This window comes from Symsagittifera roscoffensis, chromosome 4, assembly GCF_963678635.1.
Source record: "Symsagittifera roscoffensis chromosome 4, txSymRosc1.1, whole genome shotgun sequence".
NCBI classification, from domain to species: Eukaryota; Metazoa; Xenacoelomorpha; order Acoela; family Convolutidae; genus Symsagittifera; species Symsagittifera roscoffensis.
The window spans coordinates 73,998,844-74,018,354 of NC_087065.1; the positions used below are offsets into that span (position 1 = coordinate 73,998,844).

General features: G+C 46.8%; 2 protein-coding genes across 2 annotated transcripts in view; one reads left to right on the plus strand and one right to left on the minus strand.

The window, feature by feature from the left end:
* Nucleotides 1-19,511, minus strand: part of LOC134843687 (calnexin-like) — a 160,404-nt gene that overhangs the window by 62,190 nt on the left and 78,703 nt on the right. The window lies entirely within an intron of this gene.
* LOC134843688 (deoxyhypusine hydroxylase-like) overlaps nucleotides 1-19,511 on the plus strand; it is a 233,704-nt gene that overhangs the window by 62,155 nt on the left and 152,038 nt on the right. The window lies entirely within an intron of this gene.

Below are 19,511 nucleotides of genomic sequence, written 5' to 3' on the forward strand. Positions count from 1 at the left end.
TTTAACGCATTTGAGCAGCCACAATTGGAGGCAACAATCGTATTCCCTGAAGTTTTGTAAATCTAAATTTTCTAAATCTACATCTAAAAAAAACGTTATCTCGGAAACTTAAAGCATTACCCGCGGCGGAAGAAAGCAAGTCCATTTAAACAAAACTATCAGCCCATATTTTTTCCGCATAGCCCGAGTTTTGGCTATGCGGATGATTACAATCTGTTTTCATCGAACCTTTCAGAGTAACAAACGGATATAAATTTCCTCAACAAATATAGCGAAGATAAAAACATGATTCTGATCTCACAAAATGTCTTGACGTGGTCTTCAAAATGTCTTTTGATGAACGCAAATTAACTCAATCGATCGGGAATTTTTACAGGATCGTAAAAAAGATTTTGAAAAATTGGTCTGCAGAAATTTTTCATGGAGAGCCAATTTTGAGCAAGGAGTTTCTTCAAGGAAAAGTCATCTGAGCTTTCTATCAAATCAAATTAATCATTGTCGGCATCATCAAAGCTAAGTGCCCACTGCGGCTACATTGTACCAATTATATCGTACGGGATTGAAGTCTGGAAAACTAAAAAAAAACAGAGCTCAAAATAATTAAAGACGTTTAAAAGGAAGCGTGCAGCTGGTTCCTCAATTACATAAAATATCTCCTAGAAACAAAGAATCAAAAAACTCAGATTACGGCCGCTCTCAATGCTGAATGATCATAAAATAAACGACCTCTATTGTCCTAACTGGTTGCGAATAACAATCACGACTGAATTATCTACAGCCCTGTGACGTCGTGCTCCGAAATCTACGTTACAATTCGTCAAATGTCAAGAAAAGCGTTTCTTTTCCCAAGGTAAAACGAAAAAAAAAACAATTTTGGAATAGAGTGTCTGTCCCCTTTCAACAAACAGGTAGCAGTTCTTTGATATGACAGTACTGTTGGACTACACAATTTTACAGCAAAACTCATGGAAAATTTAAAATTTCAGAAAGACAATTTTGCTTGTAAATCCTGCATAAACTCAAAAACTTAGAAATCAGCTGATAATTGTTTAAAACGCATCATTGATTATGGTTACTTTTATAAAAGTTCGGAGGAATAATTGAAAAACGTTATTTAAATTAAACATTCCTTGCGAAATGGCAGTCAGAGGAAAGCAATCAGGGTTACGGGTAACACTTAGTTCAGATCACAAACCTTCAAAATCACCAGAAAACTGACCTTTTGCTGAATTTTTTTCATATGAAACCTAGAACTAGCAAAAAGTTATGAAACAATGAATTTCGATGAATTGTTCATTTCAGCATCGCAGAAGTGACATCATTCGAGTGATTCTGTGGACGACACGTTCAAGAATTTATTGTTCATTCATCAAACATTGTGCATTTAAGCCAATTTCTCAATGTAACAACACTAAAACCAAATTTTCTGGCAATTAAAACGTCAAATTTATCGAATTCTGACTTTTTCTGACTACGGGCCAAAAAGCTAACCAAATCTGACCATTTCTGATTGGTCAGAAAAATCTGACCAAGTGGTAACCCTGGAAGCAATAAAGTTACCCAAAATCGTTTTCCAAGAATTTGTAATTAGTTAGTGTCACTTTTCAAATAGTTTTATCTGTTTTTATGCTTGATAGTTTCCTCATTTCTGTGTCTCATTCATGTTTTTTATTCATAGCTAAATACTTCAAAAGAGTTCTTATGTAAATTTCATTTATGTCCAATTTTAATTTTGATTACAAGAGCGTTGCTTTATTAGGAGCAGTTATGGCAGCGTTTGAGATTCTTGAATGCTTTATTGTTAACAAACGATTTCCAAACTCAGGGTTCATCAACAAAATTCAAGAGAAAACGAATGCTTAGCTGTTTGAATCTTTCAAACCAGTTATATGAGCCAGAAAAAGGATTTCCACCGAGGCTGGTACCCAGAAAAACTCCCGATGTTCGCAGTGATGTAACAAACTAAAAACAACGGAACGCCACTGCTAGAGAAAAAATGACTAAATAATCAGCTTAACTGAACCTTTTACTTTTTTAATCTCAATGAGCTGGCAGGCAACTTTCAATCAATTTCCTGTAAGATTCAGCTTTCTCAATGCAAACTACCCATTTTTGAGGAATTAATGCCCTTATCTATGACAATTATGAGAATGCATTTCGTGCTAGGTATAAAGTTTTCGTTGAATTTTGTTCGTTTTCCTTGTAAAATGAGAGAAGTTGTCACGCGGAGAAAATGTCAGAGAGAAATTGTCTTGAACTAGAGAAATGTTCATTATTTGTATCGCGTGGGCTAAATGATAGCACGTTGAAATTGAGAACAATTACCACCATTGTGATCAGCAAGGGTAGTACACGTCCGCTGCGTACGTTATATGCACAGGTTATTTGCATGCAATATGTGCGTCCTTTAACTGCTCGTTAGTCCATTAATCCTTTTAGTGGGCTGACTCCAATGGTATCTCAGAAAGACTAGATGTTCTGAGTTAGCTGTTAGGTCCCTTGCTCTTTTTGATCTTCATAAATGATTTGCCTGGCTCTCTATTCTACAGTACAATATACCTCTTCGCAGATGACTTGAAACTTTTGTGACATTCGACCAGAATGAACGAAAATGCAGATTCGGCGATTTCGAATTGTTAGCAGCTAACCTTCCGAATTGAGTTTTAAGAGATTAGTGACGTTATTGGGACGATTAGTCAAACGGTGAATTTCAAGATATTCTGGTATTTTGAAATTTTAAAAATTCGAATTGAGAAGTCGCACTTCCGAGAAACGGCAAAAACCGCCATTTTGGAAGAAAACCAGAAAAAAATCAGAACAACAATAGTTGCGACGAAGATAACTACGAGAAAATAGAATATCGGAATCGAAGAAAAAGCAGAGTTACCAGAGACCGTTCCGAGTTGCAACGATTGTGTCGCTATGTAACATTCGCCCAAATACTACACAGCGACGGAGCGTAGAAAAAGTACCTATTAACGACTGGCAGGCGTCAGTTACCTTAATCCTACTCGCTTTTCACCGTCTCGACCTTGCCAGTTGATTTTCTGGTCTGTCTAGGGCAAAGTAAAAAATTACCATTATTAGGCCATCAGTCAAACGACTTTTGATCAGCTTTCGTTTACATGCGAACACAACCACATAGCTGAGTCTCGGATCCTCAGACTACGTGATTGTCATTAAAAACACGGCTCGAACAACCTATTTTAATATGTTTTTGTGTGACTGTTCTATATTAAATCCATTGGAGATGGATTGACCCTTTCCTCTTTCTAGCTACTCATATTCTAAAATATCAAGTTACACCGGTGTTAAATTAAAGTTTCACGACATCCAAGTAGCTATATAGTTAGTTTTATACAGTCCCTTCACATAAACAGTCTCTGGGAGACCAAGCCTCCGCTCCCGTAATATTCCAGCGATAACGCTCTTATCTCTCCTAATTTGCGTCCCGCGAGGGTTCCGTGGAATACTCCTTCCCCACTGAAGCTTCCTTCTCCACTAGTATCCGCTGACAAGTGTCTTATCGTGCGTTGTTGCCAAGATAAGAGGCTTCGTATTTCCCGTCTCTTGTACGACTGTTTTTCACAATATCTGTCGTTGTTCTGATTTTCTCAGCTTTTTTGGTCAAAATGGCCGTTTTTCGTATTTCTGAGAAATATCAACTTGAAAATCGAAATTTTAAAAATAGAAAATTTCAGAATACTTCGACCCTCCTTTCAAGCACTTTTTTGCTGTTAAGGCCTTTTCTCTCTGATTCGTGCTTCGTCGGAAGGTTGCGCTGTGCCATCTGGCAGAATGGCACATACTCCCCGGACAGTCCCCATCAATGTCCCTATTGATCGCATAACACCGGGTTATCGTCAAGTAGTTATCCAGTTTTCTGTAATCAATCTTACAAATCGCATAAGAAAATGAAATTTATCTACCCCACCTCAACTCACTACGTGTTCACAAATGGCATCGTACTACATCTCACTGCCTTTCAACATTTTCACAAAATTTGCACCATGAGGAGTGTCCTAGATAAAATTTCTTTTCTGACTACTTACGTCGTCTTGCCATAAAATTTCTTTTCACTCTTTGTGATTAAAAAGTGGGACGTGGCACGGCCACGCACCCGTTAAAATTAACTTAACGTCACTCACCAAGTATAATCAGTTATTTATGCGGTCCTTTCAATATTAAAACTAAGAAACTATGTGGCTAGGAAAGTTATTGAGTTACCCACCCTTCTCGAGCGAGTTTACTCAAACTTACCATGTCGCCACACAGTGAAATTGTGTCTTACACAGGTTAAAAACTTCAATCGTGTTTAAATAGGTAAATATACTCACCTATGTTCTATATATACATAAATAGTATAACTAAAATTTCTTTTTCAACAATTTAGGAATTGTAACAATTTTCAAAGTTTGGTTTGACCAAACTAAATCAAAATAAAAAGTTTAACAAGTTGAATAATCAAAACTTGGTTGATTGGTTCAAGTTTTAGCACACAAAGACAATCAAGTTTTTTCTCCTTCTCTTCTCTTCTTTGTTCATCTTCATTCCATCACTTCTCCATCTTGATCTTCAGCTTCGCTGTCTTCCAATACTTTCTCCAGCATGTCCATGGAGTTGCGGGCCGTGCCCCAACTCTCCTGTTCCAACAGCCTCGGTTTGCAACAAGGTAGCAAGTCAACATTAACCTTTTGCTCCCGGTTCCTGCAAAAGCTGTTGTGAAGACACAGGCTCACGTTTCGTTCTAGGTCAGCTCTTAAGACCTCTTTCTTCTCATCTTCAGTTACACAAGGCGCTCCAGCTACTCGCTTCACCGCCGTGGTGACCGCGTTTCTGTGCGTCAGGAATGCTCTCTTATAGGCTCCTGGTCCTATATCTAGCTGGAAAGATTGATAGGCTTCCGTGTTCCTCGACATGTGACGCTTCGCGCGTTCATACATCTATGATGTCATCACTGCACGGAACCAAGGCATCAATCTTTGCCTTGACCATATTCTTTCAATGGCTTTAGGTATTCTCAGAACCTTGCAGGTGGTTCTGAAAATATCCAATTCATGACTCATCTTCACGTTGCTCAGCTGTTCAGGAGTCGGCACGGCCATCTCCTGTTCACTTGTGTCCGCTTTAGCCTCCAGCTATCTCACTGCCAGCATGGCACTAACCACCACGATTGACACCTGTTGATTCTGATCGGGCAACCCCGTAGAGTATAACTCCTCCACGTCCCATACTAGCATCAGATTCCCGCGTTTGGGGTACCACAACGTCTGCGCCAAGCAGTGGCAAGGATACTCCCCATGGGTTCTCACTATGTTCCTTCGGGTCCGATACCCTGAGGCTCCCAGCAACGGTTCCACCTCCATCAGAATTCTGTGTAAGTCGTCTTTCTCTTCTATGGTGGGGAATTTAGTGGGTAACGCTCCACTCGCTTTCTGCTTCTGGAACTCACTCACATTGCCTTCGTTTAATCTCAGAAACTCTTCACCCACTACGTCTTGCAACTCGCCTTCAGATCTCTTCGGGACTGCCCGAAAGATCTTCGCCAATAAATCATATGACCTCTCCGACATTCTGGCCTACCTTACGCACTTTGGCACAGAGAAAAGTTGGTCAATCAACACCTGCTGTGTCCTTGCATCCATCACCACCATGTGTGTGGGATATCTACTACTGCAATATGGTGCGGAGCTTGAACCCACCAGATATTTTGAACCAGTCGGTTTATGATAGGCCTCACTATTTTTCAGATTCATCTCGTTCTCCAGAGCTTCTCTCCAGCCTCCGATCTTCTGCTCCGTTTGCAATGCTCCAGGGAATACTTCCACGCTGAGGGACGTCACTAGCTCATGGGCACGCTTCAGGCGCTCAAGCGATTCAATCGAACTCGTCATGCTACAAAATCCCAAGGCTGCGATCAAATTTACATCCGTCACCCCATGACAGTCCGCGACCAACTCCATACCACTCTTATCTGACATGCTCAATCTTCCGTACAATCGTGCCAGTTGCCGATGCTGCTCGCTCAGCGTAACTAGGCAGTGTCCCAGGTTACAAACATGTCCTTCCATCCCTCTATGTTGAGCCAAGCATGTGCCTTGCTTCAACCAATTGCTCGATGGACCTTCCTCGGACAGCTCCGTGGATGGGTTGCTCTTCCGCTTCGTCAGCCTCATGACCAGCAGATGATGTATCATGGCCAGATCATGCAAACTCGCGTCATCATCTAGGTCTAACGTGATATCCGCCCTCATGTCCCAGATTAAACCGGCGTTAGGATGAGGACACCAAGAAGGCTTCATGAGTTCCCACATCGTCACTAGACTGGTTTTCAAGGGACCGTCCCAAGAACCACAATCAAAACTCACTTGCCCCTTTAGCTCGGGAACCGAGGGTTCGACCACTCGTCCTTCCAAGATATTTCCAGATTGGGTTGTTCCACCATCAGCATCCCAGTCTCTTTAATACGTTCAACCCAGAAATTGAGTACTATGACTTGCTCATAGTCGAAGTACGCTTCCCTGGCTTCTTCATTCACGAAGGGATTATACGCCATCCCCGGTATGCCAGACACATATTGGAACGACTTCAGTTTCCCTTGTGTTGCAAACTCTTTTTGTCCTTTGACTGCTTCAATCAACTCCCGGCTCACTTTCAATTCTTTGTTGAAATATCTTCTCACCTCTTCCAACTTGCGATAGCTCTCCATGTCATTCGACTCCTTGTTTGGTACAGTCAACGGCTTTCCTGATACAGTTCCAGGAGTGCCCTAAGGAAGTTCCTTTCGCAATCAACTCCCTTTTGCCGAATGATCTTTATACATTCTCCCAAAACAGGAGTGGGGATACGATCCACCACGAACCTGACAAAGCAAAGGGCATCCTTACGCTTAGCCCATGCTATCGCAGAATCGTCTTTTGAAATCAACGCTCGCAGAGCTTCCATCAACTCCAGCTCCTGTTCTCGTGATTTCGAATCATTACTGTCTTCATACTCCGCCTTCTTGATGCCCATCAGCCACCAAGCCAACCGTACTTGCAGATCAGTTCTCATGCAAGGATGAGCCAGGTATGCTGCCACCGTAGCAGGTGCATGCATCGATTCGTCGAAGTATCTCTGGAGGGCCGCCCTCCAGGAGATTTCTAGTAGCCTTTCCAATCCAATTTCGTTCGCTTCAGAGGACATTACCGTGCCGTATTCTTGACGATTTAAGTTTGAATTCTCCGTGAGCTCTTTCAGATATTCCTGCATGGCTCGCTTCTCGCTCCAAGCCATCAGGTGCCCTCTCGCTGAGTTCCTCGCTTTCAACATCTCCACATAACCCCCTGCCGGATCTCCCATGTGGACCGATTCCGGCACAGTTATTCGACTGTACTCGACCACGTCGAGTTGTCCTTCCAGCTTCAGCTTGGCTATGTTGGTCCGCGAGGGCCTGTAATCTTCAAGTCCTCCAGATCCACATTGACTGATGATCTCCATCTCTAATTTAGTGTCTGCCAGGGTTCGTGCTGTTTTCTTTGCTCTTACGGCAGTCGTGGTCAGACCTGCCAAGAGCATAGGGGGTATCAGATTCTCTTTTTCTCCCCCTGTCAGCGTTGCACTATCTCCTTGCCCGCTCTCGCCTGAACGACCTGCGCTCGTTAGAGAGGTCACCACTGCGCTGGCTCTCGACTTCACCACTCTCGGGTTCATGGCTCGACTTCCTGTTTTCCCTTTTAGTCGCTTCAGCCCCTTCCTGGCTCGTCTGACAGGTAATTTCTTTGCAACCTGCTGATCATCGGCACTGTCTTCTGTTACTGACTCGGTCAGAACATCCGACTCCATGGAGTTCACTATTTTCTCCAAGACCTCACGCATGATGGGTTGGTTCAATCCCACAATCATTATGGACTGCGTCCCATATCGTCGTATCACGTCCCATGATCTTTCCATGAAATTCACTCGGCTCCAGGTTGTCCCTGTCTTGCCTTCTAACTCACTTTGATATCTCTCCCATTCCTCTTCCGGCAGCGTGCTCAGGAAGGATACCCTCATTGATTCTTCGATTTTTCTCCTCCTTGGTGACTCATGGAGCAATTTCTGCGGATCCCTGCTTCGGCATTCTCTCGCCTGGCTTATTGGGTCTATCGGGGATAAGTCGGCCGACGCCTCCTTTGTAGGGGACATGAAAGACGATGGCGTCATTAGCAATAGACTCCCATCGACTTCCCCATCGTCGTCTTCACTAAACCGGTATTCTAGCAAGTCTCTCTCTAACGCTCCCAGATCCGTCTCACCCGGTTTTCCCGTCTTTCCCTCGGTATCGTTATCGTCATCGTCCTGATCCATCAATTCATCGTCACCTGCATCAGGTTTTGGCCTGGGTCCTGAAGGTCCTTGCCGTGAGTCTATGCCCGAGTCCGGCCGAGCCGGTACGGTCATGTCTCCTGCATGATAAAACAACTCATCATTCACAAGGAATTCTACAGACTCCTCGCCATGTGGTGCCAGGTCCTCTATTGTTATATATGAGCCTCCTCTGCTCTCCTTTGCCACTTCCATCATCACTACTTTCACTTCTCCTGGCCACTTCAGTCTTGACCAATCATCTGTGGGAGAATACACTTCGTTCCACATTTCGGCTGAGACCTCTGGTCTCCTAGAAGGTAGTGCCTTGATCTTTTTCCTGCTCCAAGCATCAGGAAATGAGAAGTCAAACGTGTGCGCGGCTGCAACATTCCAGCCGATGAAGCGCGGCTCCATCCCTTCACTCCACTTCAACATTCTCTTCTCTGCGTCACGAGCTGCTCCGATGCGAGGGGCAATGATGGGAGATGTGACTCCCAACAACATCCTCCTTATCGGTGGATATCGAGGGCATTGGTCCGGCAGCGGCCTGGACCCAGAAAGCCACGCTTGCTGGTTCTCTTTAGCGTGTGCATAGGCCTCTGGTAGGAGTGGCACTCTCATAGCCGCTCCCGTGTCCTTCACTACTGGTCTTAAGTTCCAAAGCTTCGGGTTGAACTGGATGTGAGAAAGTTCCTCATGGCCCATTCGGCACTTGAAGTGATTGTTGAAATCCATCAACATCCAACCTGGCTCCGCTATTCTCCCGAACAGCCTATCGTCACTGGCCAGCCCTCTCAACTCCCTCTGTTCTACCCAGTTCAGCACGGAACAGTCCACGGCTGAGACCAGGTTGACGTATAACACCGAATTCCTGTATGCCTTGACTTGCAAATCCGGGAACACGAAAGACATTACTGGTCCATACACCACCGTGACGAATTCCCGCAGTCCGTGAATCAGAGCCAACGGATCGATCCGCATCATGACTGCCAAACCTGTCAGCAAGGGCATGCCACAATATTGCTTGCACTCACTCGCATCCGTCGCCACCTTATCTTCTCCCGTGACGCTTCTGTTCTGCTGTAAGAGATATTGGAGCAGGAGAGTCCTCCAGTCTTTCATCTTCTTGAGCGAGGCGGTTTCCAACTGTGCATTGAACTCACGACTGGGTCCCTGTAGTTGTTCGGGGTAACGTAACAGCACAAGCAAATCACCCAGTCGACCGTAGGTCATGGCAATCAGGGTCAGGAGTCCATCCAATCTCAAATCTGCCAACGCTTGGGTGAATAGATTCGCCGGCCCCTTCACGAAATTTTCGTGACCAAATGTCACGTATAAGGCTAACACCAGGCCAATCGATAACTTCCTGATGTCTCTGACAAAACTCGCGATCAAGTTCCTGGATGCCCTAGGATAGCACGTCGACAGGAAGGATGGCGTCCATCCCACTCCCATTCCACCCAAGATAGCATCCGATCGTTCGTACTGTGCCCTCGTGGCTAGCACGTCAGCTTGGAACTTGTCCAGTGACATCGTGTTTACGTCCTGCATCAGCTTCAACATCATGCCCCCAGCTAACTCCCGGGCATCAAACAAATTTTTCAGATACACATGTATCTCCTTTATCACTGCCGGCGCATGCTCGAACGCGTCCTCACCCAAGGTGCACAGCCTTGGTGACAAGTACAACCATACGTTATTGTGCGGCTTCGTGCGCAAAGCCATTGCCATGAGATCTTCTTCAGCTGATATCATGTTCTTCCTGACTATCCTGCCCTGCTCATTCTCGGCATGATCCATCTGTCTGAACCAGAGATCATCAGCCACCTGTTGTACTAACAAATGATCGTCGTCCACCCCTGGTCTTAGTTTCAGCTATCTGGCAAAGTTGGACAGCTCCAACCCCAGAACTTCATCTAGCACCAACCGAGTTGTGCTACAATCTCTGAGCCCTTGTATGGCATTCGAAATGTCAGCCCATACGGCGGGAAGCTCAGATCGGGACGAGTAGTAATTGTCTGGGTCTACTACTCTGTTCGGGGCAGGAATTATCACGTTGAACCTCCCCTCTGCTATCGTCGTGACCATTGTGTATACAAACTGAAGGGGTTCTGGCAATGCAGCGTACCCTGGTGACAACACAAAGACCACCTTCACCACATTATGGGTGAAACGTTGTTTTGCTGCTGCTTCTACCTCAGCCATCGCCGAGAGCAATGTCATTATCGCCTCCCCTATGACCTCGTTGCTCGGGATCGAACCATCCGTCAGACGTGACAATAAGCCCCTGCTTTGCAGATGATCATTTGAGCCTGCAACCACTATCACCTGCGGCTCCATACTGACCACCCTTCGTACACTTATCATCATGCCGATTGCCTGTCCCCAATCCAATTTAGGTGCCGTGAAGAAAATCACGTCGGGCCAAAAGAGAGAACGGGGCGTGTAGAGATAATCGGAACTGGCTACGATCAGATACTTTGCAGCTTTCATCTCTAAGGTATCGTAAGCTGCGAACAGGCCGTCGCCTATTGGGGCCTTCAGTTTCCCATATCTCTGGTCATCTCCATCTACCGTGGTTGTTCGGGGGTAGTCCCTTGAATACTCACCAGGCGTCTGACCAGGTGGTTTAGCGAACTGCCTGTACATCTTATGATGCTTGTTGTTGGGCTTGTTCTCTACCTGAAACAATCCCCTTCGAGCAGGTGGCGTCAATTCCCGGGCTCTCTGTCGGACGTCCGTAAGGGACCGCGTGTTCAAGGGTCCAAAGGCAACCCGTTCAAGCCTGCATGTCGGAGCATAGTCGTAGAGCTGAACTGCTCCTGCTCTGCTAGCAGCCAATCCACGCCTGATATCCGATATAATCGCGACACCGTGGGACTCTCTCCGCCAATCATTCTCATCGCGTCCTCCCGACACGTCAGGGTATTCATGTTCAATTTCGTGGACATGTCTGTCTTGTACTGTCCCCAATGACTCGGGTCTGATCGGTTCCAAAGCAGCAGGCTGCCTGGTTCAACTCCCTCCGCAGGCACGGCGCTCGTAGACGGTCCTGCTGCTGAAGCAGGGTTTGCCGTGGCGGGCGGATCGTTCCTCCTAGACACGGTCTGGGAGTTATTTCTGTTCTGAACCACTGATCTGCCGAGTCGGTTTTCAAGCGGTTGTGTTCTGGGAGGAGGAGCAGTCCCTAGCCTCTCTCTCACGTTTGAGCTCGGAGCGGTGGGTGCGGCTACAGCCGTCTCCATCGCCAAGGGCCCTAGGCGGTTGACGAGGGACTCGGGCATTCTTGCCCTTATTCTACTTCCTCCAGTCGTTGAGCTGGTCCGAGCCAGAGAACTGGTCGCCCTCGACTCCTGCTCCATTTCCCTCAACTGCGTCTGAAATACATCATTCATGCAGTGTCTCCCTCGTTGGGTGTTGAAATGTATTCCATCTCTGGTAAGCGCGATGTGATCAATCATGCGCAGCGTGTTTTCAAGATCCAGAAGTCGCAACTCGCCAGGGTTGTTTCTCACCAGGTTACGGATCATTTCGTTCCACCGTGTCACGTTGCCATTCATGAAATCTGCCACTGTGGTGCCCACCAGCGGGTTTTGTGGTATCGTGCACAGCACCACAAACCTGGGCCTGTACTTCTCCTTCAGTTCATTCAGGAGGCATACCAGCAGAGGCTCCCACTTGCACTCGGGAGTCACTGGGGCTCTCGAGACGTCGTTAGTTCCTAGCATTATCACCAACGTATCCAGGTGATCCTCGCTTTGGAATTCCATCATCTTGATGACCTGAGCCACTGAAGCATAGACGAAGATCTCATTCAGATCCCTCACCAAACTGTCTCCTACGATCAAGTGGCGACTCCCTGGGGGAATTACCTGGTCGCTCGTAGCGGGGTTCCAGCTCATGTCATTCAGGCAGGCTCGAGGATGCTCCGCAGCTACTTGCGTGAACTGGTGACGTGTCATCAGATTCTTCCTAATATCTACCACGCGGGACTTTTGATAGGTTCTGCCATGCGCAGTCCCCGAGGGCACTATCGTGTGGGGTGCTCGCTCCGAGCTATTAGATGACTGATCACGACGCTGGGAAGGAACGATCCTACCCAATTTCCGTCCAGTGGTTCGGCTGATCTCATCCATCGTTGCTCTGGCCACTTGGTTGAACAATTCATGGAACTGAGGAGCGAGGTAAGTGTCAGAAGGGTCTGGTATCGTGAACCTTTGACTAGAAGCAGACAGTCGTGTCTGCTGAGGAGCCTCGGGCTCTCTCGGTGCACGTAAATCCAGAACCTCGGGCCCTCTCGATACACACAGCTCCTGGGCTGTTGTCCCGGGGCGTGTGTCTTTGGATCCCTCCGAGGATCTCATGCTCGCCAGAACTTCCGGTGACACTTGGCTCACCTTCGCCATATACAGCTCCTTCAGGTGCTTTATTTCATCCTCCTTATAAGCCACCTGTAGATCTTCGTATTTCTTCTTCCATTCGTCTCTTTCTCGAGCTATTGCCCTATACTCCTGGAGTTTGGCACACAGCTCGCTCTGATCTTTCTCCTTCTTCTCCAGCGTCTCGATCGTCTCCGACGTCTGGATCTCTATTTCACTCACCCTCACTTTCTTCGAAGGAGGAGCAGCTGTAGGGGAGTCGACCGAATGTGACGGGCCTGGCCCATCACGTTGTCTCTTCGCTCCGATGAGTGGCTGCGCCGGTTGGACTGGTAAGGGCATCTCACCTAGCCGGTGGTCCCTCTGTTCGCCTAGTCCTGGCTCACGAGCCAGGTCGTGGCCAGACATTTCTCCACGCCTCCATCTCATCAGTCGATTTCGGCCTCTCTCGGCGGTCCCGGACTCACCGAAGGCCAACATCAACACGACTTCCGTAGGGCAATTCCCTCGAGTCTCTCGTCCTAGTGCATTAATGTGCGCGACCACAAACATCGCCAACCCCGGGTCTTCTCGTGTAAAATCACAATCAATCAGCCGCTGATAGATCTCGTCTAGAGTCGCTCCTAGACTCGCTGAGAGGAATTCCATGAGTTCGTTCGTGTCACCCATTTCTTCTCGTTTTGATTCTTGTTGTCGTGTCGTGTAATTTCTTTCTGTTTCGTCTGATTCAGTTTATTCAGTAAACAATTTCCGATCAATCAAGATCTAAAAAAGAAGTCGCGACTTAAAACCATCATTTTTGGATACAACATCATTCAACTCTTTGAAACTCTCCATTGAAATTCTCTTCTTAGTTCTGATTTAAAAATCTAGCACCAAGGTGGATCGTCCACCTTTAACTTTGTCAGAGTAGCACGAATGAGCGCTGTCACCTTGATGACCTGGAGTACCCCAGGTCTTTTATGACACAAAACATAAAACATATCATAACGATAACATAACACATAAACACAAGAACATCACACGCCTATACTATCACATAAAAACATAATCCCTAATACTGTACCTAAAACCTAACCTAATCTAAAACTTGACTCTAATTCTTATCGAGTAACTTAACAAAAACCACGTATCGCCGAGCGCAATTCTTAGCATATGCTCAGATAGTATTTTTTATGTAAGTAAACTTCTATGTCAGTCTCTGAAAATATCACATGTACAAGTGCGTACAACTCTCTCGGATGTAGCTTTCCCATATTAGGATCGTATACTGGCAACGAGAGAGAGGTCACTCCTCTCTCAACCAAAAAATCCCTAAGTCGAGTCAAGGCCAATACCAAGCTCTTTGGATCTACGTGTTGCCTATCAGTGGCCTTGGTAACCAGGAAACACAAATATTTCCCTGGTATCTGTGATGCAACAGGGGGCAGCGTTATCATCCCTCTCACACCAGGCCTCTGTTTTCATAAAAACTCGATATTCTTATACTCTCTTTTGAAGCCAGCCGCTAGTGCTGTTTTGAAGCTTACGTCCGCGGTTATCGCTATGGCGCACGTGCGTTCCGTGAGTATGAAATCGCTGTCCGTTATGACGATATTGTTCGAATAATGGTTCGGTAGATCAAAATACGATTCAAAGATTCGTCCAAAAGGTGGTTTTTTAGCATTCTCGCCCTCTGTCTCTAGTTCTCCGGTTTCTCTTGCCGATTTCAATTTTTTTATTATCAGATTTTCGGTGTGGGTGAGTCCTACCCCCACTCCCCGGACAAAAATATCCATCGACGTCCCCGTCGATCGCCCAAAGTCTAGGAGATCGAGGTTGGACTGTGGAACACGTAGAGGACCATCTGGGGCGACCCAGTTGGACTCGGTATTGTCATGACTGATGTATTTGATGCCGTCTTTATCGACGTCCTGAATCGTCAGGATCGTCTCTTTTGGATCTGTCGGCAGATCATGGAGCCACTCGAGTACGCGCAAATTCGTTAGTTCTTGCTCATCAGTCTGTTCCCCTTCTGGTTCGAACTCCACTTCCGGTTCTGATCGATCGTCGGTAGACTCTCAGCATGGATACCAGTGTGCGGTTTTGCCTCTCGACTAGGCCATTCGTTTGCGGGTGATAAGTGGTCGAGTGGGCCTGCGCTACCTGCGACCTTTTCATCAACTCCTTCGTGAGATCACCCACGAATGCTTTGCCATTGTCCGATTGGAACGTGATGGGGCAGCCATGCCTCGCTATCCACACATTTATCAAATGATCACATGTTTCTTCCGCCGATGCTGTCATGCAGGGTGCTGCTTCCGCATACTTCGTAAAATGGTCGATCATTACCAGCACCTGATTATAGCCCGTTGCTGTCATGCAGATTTTCTGATGATCAATTTGCACCACTTCGTTGAAACCTGACGACTCTTTTGACTGTAGGGGGAACCTTAATTTCCTGGGATCCTTCGCCTGTTGTAATGACAGGCATGCGGCGATCCACTTCTCACAAGCTTTTTTCAATCCCGGCCATGCGAATCGTTTCTGTATCCTGTTATACACTTTGTCCACGCCTTGATGGCCCATCTGATCATGTGAGCGAAAGAGCAATTCGGTCTGGTACAACTGTGGTAACACTATTGAATTGTATTTATAGAGGACCTTGTCCTCCTCTTTTCGCTTGCAGGCAACGATTCCATCCTTATTCAGGTACAACAAGTCGTTTCGCTTCAGGTAGAATTGCTTCAAGAGCTTGTAGCTGTCTTCTTCCAAGTCTCCCTTGTCAGGTGCTCCATTCTCGATCCATCTCTTCAGACTGCTCGTCAATCTATCATTTCGTTGAGCCCTTAGGAGATCCGACAGCCTGTATCTGGCTTTCAAATACGTCTTTACCACGTTCATTTGCCCACTCATTATCTCCGGAGCATGAGCATCGTCCATCAACTTGACACACCATATCTTTTTCAAAGGCGTCGCTTCCTGCACAGATGGTTCCAGATTGGTACGGACGACCGTACCATGTTGCAGCAATCTGGTTGGGCGTTTCGAAACTGCTATCAGCTCGAGCTCGTCTGCGGCATTATCCACCACAGTGCCCTCTTCATCTGAGGTGTATCTGTCCCTGTCTGGATCCTGATGTGTTTCTCGGTCCAGCCCACGCTGCTTCCAGTCTACCAATAAGGAGTGGATTGCGATCTCTGACATATCGGAATTGGAAGTTGTTTCAGACGTGTTGTCCCAGGACTGGGGCCTCGAGTCAACACTTGAGTCGACTGATTTCCCAACATCATATTCCAAGTTGTCTGAGATGTTTCTCGACTCCCCGGACAAAACTCTGTCCATCGGTCGCTTCAAACCCGACTCCCCGGACAAAATTCTGCCCCTAGGTGGTCTCGTCAACCTCTCCCCGGACAAGTCGTCCTGCACGGGCTCAAAGGTGTCTGACTCCTCAGACGAGTCGTCTTTGACTGGCTCGAAGGTATCAGACTCCCCGGACATTGTCTCGTCCACGGACGAACAATCTGGGCTCGGCTCGTATTCTGCTTTTGCATCCGTGAAATGCACTCTCCTCGTGAAGCTAGATTTCGACCTGATCCTGACTTCCTCAGTACTTTGGTTCTGATTCAGTGTTCCATATTCAGTGAACGAAGTTCTCAACAAGACCTCCTTCGGCATCGAGCTCACCAGCTGGTTGACAATCGACCTGCAATCCGTTCAACGCCTCGGCTGCGAATGGACACTGGCCTCTTCTCTGTTCTCTCGGTGACAGTCAACCGCTGCATGGTCTCCATCCATTCACGATCATGCCTATCCACTTCCCTGTCCAACAAGTCACGGAGCTTTCCCATGACGTCCGGCGCCACGTTCACCGTCCTGTTCAATAGAGCCATGCTGTTTATACCTAATCTGGTAAAATCTTGCTGCACCAAGTTGGATCGAACTAGCAGATCCAACGGAACGGGCTCGCCTCTGGCTTAAAGCTTTATCTCCGCGGCCGTCTCCACTGGAAGGTCAGGGTGTCCGGGTATAGGATGCCCTGACTTGTCTAACCGCCTAGTAAGTGGCAGTTTGTCGTAGGTTTCTTTGTCCAGAAAGGAAAACCCGTCTTTGATCTCTGATTGGTTAGCCTGTTTATCCTCGAGGCGCTCATAAAATTCTGTCTTTTTACTGAGGATATCTGCGTTCTGATGCTTGTCACGGGTACGGTGCTCTATGATTATGTGGTATCCATCCAGGCGCACGATCTAACGACCAATATAACTTTTGTCCATCGAATAGGTTTTCAGCCAGGCAAGGGCACGATTATCCTCACGTAACTTGAAGGGAGCACTCCCCAAGTAGGCCCTGTATTTTTCCACAAAAGTGATCACCGCAAACATCTCCGCTTTTGGTGCACCGTACGTCATTTCAGTATCACTCAGGACTTTACTCCCGTAGGATATCGGACGAAGAACCGTTCTCCCGTTCCACTCCTGCTCCTGGTGAAGTATGTCCGATATCACAACCACTGATGCATCCGTGTCCAGCACGAACATCCCCTTCTCTGTTGGCATGCCGAGGACTGGTGCCTCGCAAAGTTCACGTTTGATGTTTTCAAATGAAACTTGCGCCTCATCAGTCCAGGTGAACTTTTTGCCCTTGTTTCTCATCAACCTCTGCATGGTGTATATTTTGTCAGCATACCCCTTGATGAACTCTCGATAATAATTAGCGAATCCCAAAAAACTCGTCAGCTGTGTATCTGTCTTAGGTGCCTTCCAGGTCAGCACCGCTTCAACCGCTTCGGGATCTGGTCTCACTCCATGTTTGTCAACCAGGCGGCCCAGATACTTTATGGAATCCCTGAGGATTTCACACTTAGAGGGTTTACATTTCAGACCCGCCTGCTTCATGCAAGAAAACACCTCCTCCAACCTCTCTATGTGGTCTTCTAAGGTTGGTGTTGCAATCACGACATCATCGACATAACACATGATGAGATTCCCGTATTTCTTAGTGACGCTCGTGAGTGCCTGAGCCATCAGTCGCTGGAATGTGGCCGTCGCATTGCACAATCCGAATGGCATCCTCTTCCACTGGAACAATCCTAGCTAACACGCGAAGCCTGTTTTCTCTCGATCTTGCTTTCTGAGTGGCACTTGCCAGAACGCAGAGCCCAAATCCAACGTCGTGAAGAACTTCGTGTCTCCCAGCTTGGATAGGCTCTCATCGATGCGGGGAATCGGGTATGCGTCCTTTATAGTCACTGCGTTCAGATAACGGAAATCACAAAAAAATCTGAGTTGTCCCCCTTTCTTTTTCGCCATGACCACGCCACAAGCCCATGGCGACTTCGACGGCTCGATCATGTCGTACTCCATTAACATCTCGATCTCCTTCCTACACGCTTCTGACTTGTTTGGGGTCATTCTTCTCGCCCCTTCCCTATGAGGTACCGAGCCCTCTTCTATCTCAATCTCGTGTTCTACAAAATTACAACAACCTATGTCGGCCTTATGCTTCGAAAAAACGTCTGCGTTCCAATTTAGCACCGCTCTGAGCGAATCTAGTTCTTTGTCTGATATTTTACCCTTCAGATGTTCTATCTCAGGTAAGACAGGTTTATTCGCTGCTAACTCTGCTTCCGTCGGCCTCTCAGGAAAGTTGGAACAACTAGACAGCCCATCATCTGTTTCCGACTTCATTGAAAACAATTTCCTAGAAGATTTCAATTCATTCACTCTCCTCATTATACATTCTTGGTTCGCATGCAATGGACATTTAGTTACATCAAATTTTTTCAAGTTCTCCACACTCTGAAAGTCTGTGTTCAGAGGCAAAGCGTAGCCAAGTTTCTTTCCCCTCTGTATTGTCACTGTTGTTGCTTCTGTGTTCAATAACACACTCACACATAGTCCGCTCTGGTGAGTGAGAAGCTTCTTCCTAAAATAGCCAAGCTTTTACTGTTTGGATTTGGTACCAGACACACCTGTCTGTCATTGCTGAGTTCATTCAAGTTCCTCACCCTAAACGTCGCTAGTTTTAATCTAACATTTCGATCCAAAAAAATCGGCACCTTGGCCTGGTTAATTAAGATCTTATTAAGGGGTCTCTTTTCATACTTTCTCTCAGGATCCTTGATCCTAATCAACCCGTCATTGAGATCGATCGTGACGTCAAAATTGCGAACGAAATCCCTTCCTAAGATGAACTGATCGGATTCGTCCAAATTCTCCACTACTAGGAAGCTCATCCAAAGATGTCTTCCTCCGAGCTGCAGTGAAATGATCGGGGTTCGTCCACTCACATAGATCGCTCCCTGATTGGCCGCTGCCAACCTGATGTTTGTCGGTATGAGATCCGACCTCTCGAAACCCATGTCGGTCCAAGTTTTGACTGGCATGACACTAACCACTGTTCCCGTGTCTAGCAGTCCCTTTACTGAAAGTTGTCTGCCTTGCACGTCCAGAACGTGTGCGGCCAGATCGGCCTCGCAACCTATGTGCACCGCATCTTGTTCGAGCATCGCGTTGTGTCCGATCCGACTAACCTTCAGCTCCTCTTGACCAATGTATATCCAGCCAATCTGATCGTTCGCATCAGTTATGTGAGCTTTCGTGTAGATATTGATGCCATCCACATTCATTAGGATCGGGTAAGGGCCATGGACATCGATATAATGTCCGTCCACTTTCATCAGCCTCGGACCTCCCGTTGTGAGCAGCGCTCGCACTGCCCTGGAGTGCAGTTTGGGATCTTTCTCCTTCAGGTAGTCGGCATAGATGTCCAGGTGGACTAGTGTAATCTCGGATGGTTCACTCAAGTTCTTGACCACCTGGTGCC